At 30.9% G+C, this 6,674-nt stretch overlaps 1 non-coding gene across 1 annotated transcript; it reads left to right on the top strand.

Moving 5' to 3' along the window:
* Positions 1 to 4,999: 4,999 nt before the first annotated feature.
* On the top strand, positions 5,000 to 5,107 carry LOC113743919 (small nucleolar RNA R71). Its single transcript, XR_003461236.1, has one exon. It is a non-coding gene; the product is annotated as a small nucleolar RNA R71 (small nucleolar RNA).
* The last annotated feature ends 1,567 nt before the right edge of the window (positions 5,108 to 6,674 follow it).

The following is a 6,674-nucleotide window of genomic DNA, read 5'->3' on the forward strand; positions in this document are numbered from 1 at the left end:
TGGAATAATAGGGGCGCATACACTATGACCTGCCCCTTTTTTTTTTTAAGTACTTGGAGACATGTGGGGTCAAAATATTAGTGATCCGATGAGTTAGGGTCGGGTTAGCCAAATCACGTTAGGGGTAGGTACTCGACCCGTGCCCACCCCTAGATTCCATGCACTTGCATTCTGTGATCAATGTGAATTATTATCAATTCTTGCATTTAAATGCTTCATATGTTTCAAATACCTAAAACACATGAAAAATTCCAACAAATCTGCTAAAGTTTGCAACATGTAATAACAAATCTCAAGTTCATGCATGTACGCAAACCCTAGTTAAAATAACTATAAAATCTTACAAAATAACAAAAATAAACACAAAATAATGCACTTAATCACGTAAATCATTTCAGTTGTCAAATTGCCCCATACTTAAATCTTTCCTTATCCTCAAACAACAAACCATCAATGATTCAAGAGTTCTAAAAAACACATGCAACCTTAAAATAAGCTCACCTTCACAAGACTTTGGTAAAATCACCAGTGTGCAATAATTCATTTCACCCAAAAGTATTCAAAGGAGAGTTAACTATCCCATTATTTTAATATATGAGCATAGTTTCTCTCGCAACCCAACTTTGCAAGCAAGTAATTCATATAGTCAATAATTGACTTCCTAATCTTATGATCATTTTTTTCTTAACGAGAGACTTATTAACATTCACACTAAATTCTTACTCAAGTAGTGAAATCTCTTTTTGACGCGCAAGTTAACATTCTTAGATGAGGACCCTCGATTACTCAACACTTTACATACTAAAGCTGCTTTGCATACTCATAATTTAAGTACCTTTTGGTATGAGAGTCAATATTTTTAGATGAGAACTCCCGGTTACTCGGTACAAGAATCAACGGAGTAGAACAAAAATTCTTATTCTATCCCCTTTCTTTCTTTTATCATTTTCTCCTTTTTCCCTTTTTACAAACTCATAAATAACAATCATAGGAGAAATAGTATAACAATTAACCAAATGTGTCACTTAACCCGGCAAAAATCAAGAGAAGAAATTTATTAAACACAATTTTTAGGCATAATTTCCTTCACTTTATCAGATGTACTTTCCTAAAGTACAAAAATCCTAATTACATAATAGCAATTTCCGTGTCTATTGAAAATGAACTGTCAAGGCACATATATTTTTATTCAACATGTAAGAGGAATTTGATCAAAACACATGGTTGGAAACTTTGCCCTAAAGATTAAATTAAGAAAATTACGAAATATTTTGGGGCAAATGTAAAATTTTAGACAAGATTTTTGAAAATTTTTAGTAGTATTTCCTTAAAAATTGACTAAATTCCCTACCAACAATCCTGAAAATTGAATATTTTCCATCACAATAATATTTTCATCATCAAGTCCAATTATTCCAACCATCTTAAGCATTATACACATGACATAAAAACTAAAATTCACATAAAACATAAAACACACTTAAACATAAAAGTCTACTAAAGTAAAGATAATGGAAAGATGTCACTAGAATGTAGTATAGCTAGGGACGTCCTTGCAAGTGTTGATTGACTTCTTCGACTCGTGCACTTAGCTCCCCAATGCACTCATCTTCGGATGTCAAATGATGATATATTCTCTCAAACCTCTCATCAATTTCATTCTTCATGCAAGTGAGAAATTTGATCATCATTCTTCAAATAATGATCTATTCTCTCAAATGATGATCTATTATCCCCGCTCAATTCTAGTGGGGATAATTTTATCTTTGTCATTCACAATTACAATAATCCTACCTTTTTTTTGCATAACATGAATTGGACTAATCCAAATACTATCAAAAATTTGAAAGATTATACCTGCATCCAGTCATTTCAAAATTTCAAGTCATACCACCTCTTTCATATTAGAATTTAAACACCTCTATAATTTAATAACTACCTTGCCATTTCTTTTATAAGAATTTGATACATGCAAATTGCAAGATTGTTCCCTTAATATCTAAAATTGTCGATCTTAATACTTGTTGATGCCTTCTTAATACTTTTAGTAACTTCTATATCTGCACATCATCAAGAAAAGCACTAACAATTATGGGTAACATGTTGTTAGGACCTAGAAAAATATAACGTAAATGTTTCGATAATGATTTTAACTCTAGGATTGTGAAGACCTAGGATGATCAATCCTTGGTTTTGATCATTAATAAGGCAAAATAATGATTTGGAATAGTGCTTTTATATGAGAAATTTGTTAGAATAGGCACTGGTCCACTGGAAAAGAAATAAAATGAAATCAAGAAGAAAATGTCAGTTGTTGGTATCTTTTAGACACACAATGAATGATAGGATCAAAAGAGGAAGAAGAAGTAGGGGTTCAGATGTCCAACAATAGTATTAGACGTCTAACACCCTTAACAAACTTTTTGGATCTGTATCGAGCGTAGAAAGGCATCTGTTGGCTGTCCGACCGCGTTAACAAAGAAACCTCTCAAGACCTATATCAGACATCCAACCAACTATTGAAAGTCTGACAGTTTTAATGACTAATTTATTAACAATTAGTTTTTTGACTATTAAATAGATTTTTGGGCAAATTTTCACTCTCTATAAAAATCTTGATGTATGAATTGAATGCCTACATGAGATACAAACTTTCAAGAATGATTTTTGGGTAGAAAAATATCTTAAATATTGTATAGGTGTGAAAAAAGTTCTTAAATTTATGATATTTGTTATTGCGGAGAAGTAAAACCTTGAATAAGGTGAGCCTTACCTATAAGTAGTTCTTAATTGGTTGAATGAGCTTGCAATTGTAGCTAATTGAGGGTTAATTTGAGTGAGTTGTAAAACTCTTTGGTTCAATTGAAGAGTGTTATGATGAGCAAAGAGTGAGCCTTCACTTGTGTAAGTTGGTTAACCTCACCAACAATTGAAGAAGTTACTAGTGGATTCATCTCCAAGTTTCAAAGAAAATTGGAAATTGATTGGTTTGTAATTTTTTTATTTTATTGTTCACTTTTTTTTATCCTATTGTGTGGTTAAATTATTTCATCTTTGTTGTTATTTTATATGCTTGACTGTCTGATCACTTAGGTAAATTTGGATAGTTAAAATTGGGTGAATATTTGCCATTATTTGTTTGGTTTGTAAATCAACCTTATTCACCCTGCTCTCTTAGATTGCTTTGGGCCTAACAAGTTGGAACTTTTCCATTTGATGTCAATAGTAATCTTTTTTTTTTTATTTCTTAGATCCTCACAAAACTCTCCTCACTTATATGAAGATTGAGAATTCAAAACATAAGCATATTGAGAAACTTCCATTTTTCATCTTCTTGCATCACTTCATCTTATAAACAAGTTTCAAGAGGATCAAAAAATTCTTTCATTTGACTTAACTCTTGTGTCAGATTATCAATGCCATCTATAACATAAATATGATCAGTAAATGAAGGAAAATTTTCAAGTTCATTCAAATTAAACTCAATTTCATCCTCACATACTTAGAATTTAAGCTTTCCCTTCTTGACATCAATAACAGCATCTACAATAGTAAAAATAGGTCCACCAAGTACAATTAGCATATTTACATCCTTTTCTATGTCGAGAACAACAAAAGTAATTGGAATGATAAAGTTATTAACCTTAATTAGCACATTTTCAAGTACACCAGAAGGATATTTAACTGACCTGTCAACTAATTGCAAAGAGATGCTAGTTTATTTAAACTCACTTATCCCAATTTTCTAGTCACACACAAAGGAATTAATAATACACTTGCACTTAGATCACACAAGGCATTTGAAAATCACATTTTCAATTGTGTAAGGGATAGAAAAACTTCCTAGATCTTTCAATTTTTTAGGGAGTTTATTCTGAGTCAATGCACTGCATTCTTCTGTCAAAACTATAGTCTTGTGATCCTTCAAACATCTTTTCTTGGATATAATTTCCTTTAAGAACTTGGTATAGGAAGGAACCTATAAAGTACTATCTGTAAAAAGGATGTTAATTTGCAATTGTTTAAAAATTTTAACAAAAATTTCAAGTTCTCTGTCTATCTTGCTTTTCTTTAACCTATGTGAAAATAGAACTGGTGTTATAGGTATATTTTGATCTTAAGGTAAAACATCATTTATTTTATCATTGTCCTTCCTTTGTCCTACAGCCATCTTACTCTTTTCATCTGACATTTTTTCTTTACCTCATTTTCATTTTTCTCCTTTTCTACGTCAATGTAAACCTCACCTAACTGTCTACCACTATGAAGGATAATTGCCTTATAATGTTCTCTTAAGTTCACCACTATTTTACTAGTTAGATCTCCATGACTTCTATTATTAATGGAATTAGCAATCTGACTAATCTGAACTTTCAAATTTCTACACACAGTAGCTAATTGAACAATTTTACTAATTGTGTCCTTGGTCAAACTTTCTCTTTCATTATTAGTATTCACTATAACTATCTTGCATGTTGGTTATTCTTGAATTGTGGCTGCTTAGGTTGAAATCCTGGTGCAGTTATTTGTTTATGCTGAGCTACTTGATCTTTCCATCTAAAATTTGGATGATTCCTCCAATTTAGACTGTATGTATTGGAGTAAGAGTTGTTTTGAGGTTTCTTGTTAATATTATTAATATATCGGACCTATTTAATATTTAAACATTCAACATTAATATGATTTCCTCCACATAGTATGCCATATTAGCAAAATGATTGGTACTCGACTCAACTGGTTTAACAAGTACTTTCTCAAGCATATTTTTTAATTTAGCCTCTAACATGTTGCAAATATCAATTTCATACATATTGGCAGTTCTTCTATGTAGTCCTCTTTTATTCACCCATTGATAGTTGTTAGAAACCATTTTTTCAATCAATTGTTGAGCATCTTCAGCGGATTTTCCCATTAAATTTTCTCCTCTAGCTACATTTATATTGACCTTAGTAGGATAAGTTAAACCATTATAAAAAGTTTGGATAATAAGTCAATCAGAAAGTCCATGGTATGGACATTTCCTTTGTGATTTCTTAAATCACTCCCAAACTTCATGTAAGGACTCACCTTTCTATTGATGGAAACTAATTATGTCCATTCGCAATTTTATTGTTTTACTAGGTGGAAAATGTTTATTTAATAATGATCATAACAAATCATGAGCAAAAGTATTAGGATCATGTGAATTTAACCATACCGGTTAAATGTTTAGGATCAAGTGGAAAATGTTTATTTAATAATGCTCATGACAAAGCAAAAGTATTAGGATCATGTGAATTTCATCATACCTTAGCCTTCTCTCGAACATAGAATGGAAATAGTCTTAACTTAATAGCATCATCACATACACCATTAAACGTAATTGTGTTACAAATGTCCGTGAAATTGGTTAGATGTGCTTTAGGGCCTTTAGTAGCATTGTCACCAAATTACTCCGATTGAATCATTTGAATCAAGGCATCAAAATTATTTGCACTAACTGCTGGTGTTGCAACACTGGTTCAAACTCTTGAAACATCCAGACAAGCAAAATCGCTTAAGACTTGTTGTTGCAGATTTCGATTAAGTCTCTCCTTGGCCATTTCTTCGAACTAAGGTTATTCAACCAAAGTCTTTCCTTCACTTTCCTCCACTTGTTAAGCTTGCTGTAGTGCTAGCTTTCTCACATTATCTTGCTATTTTTTCAATCATTGGATCGAATGGAACTACAATTCAAAGCGAATGGTACATATACTATAAAACACCAAAATGGTAGAAGTAGTTGAAAATTAAAAGTAGCACTAAAATAAATAAAAATTTAAAACAAAGAAATTTAGACTAACAAAGTTAAATTTTGCCCTAATGAAAAACTCCCCAACGATGACGCCAAAAACTTGACGTGTGTTCAAACTTTCAAGTTATAATTTCTAATTATTCAATATGCGTAAATATGCCAAATATTACACTTTACTAGAAGTATATAGGTCAATTTGTAGTACTAAATAATTGAGGGTCAATTCCACAAGGAGTGTTTACAAATTACCAAAGCTACTTACTTGATCTATTATCTAAACAGTCACAAGTAGCTCAACTAGTAAAATAATTAAATACAAAAGTATTCAAAAGTCAAAATTTGCAAAAACTGAAATAATTTATGAAGAAATGAAGAGATCAAATTTTTTAGAGTTTTAGTAATCCCTTGTTACCAAGGTTAGAATTAACCTAATTAAATATGTCAAATCTCTACTACCACTAGGGATTAATTTCCTTTTATTTTGGTCATTGTTTTCACATATGAACAAATTATTTATTTCTAACCTTTCATATTCACATGGTTAATAAATTAGAACAAGTTCAAGAAGATTTGAGAAATTATTCATTTATGCCCCGGATACATCACCTACTTTTGTGACTTTGATATCTAAACTTCAAGTATCCAGATCTACTTATTGACAGTTGATTTTTACCACTAGTTAAGGTGACTTGTGATTTGTAGTAAAGCAAATACAAAAATTAAATCAAATTCTTGAACTAATAAATAGTAGATTTAACATATAAATCATAGTCAATTCATCATCTCAATAACAAGTTTATACATCACTTTAAGATTCAAAATTAAGCCTTGCATACTAATAAAGAATACTTATAGTACTATAAGTAAGTTTTTTTAATCAAGTTCTGCAAGAGAGAAATTT

The sequence above is a fragment of the Coffea arabica genome, chromosome 1c, assembly GCF_036785885.1.
Source record: "Coffea arabica cultivar ET-39 chromosome 1c, Coffea Arabica ET-39 HiFi, whole genome shotgun sequence".
In the NCBI taxonomy this organism is placed as follows: Eukaryota; Viridiplantae; Streptophyta; class Magnoliopsida; order Gentianales; family Rubiaceae; genus Coffea; species Coffea arabica.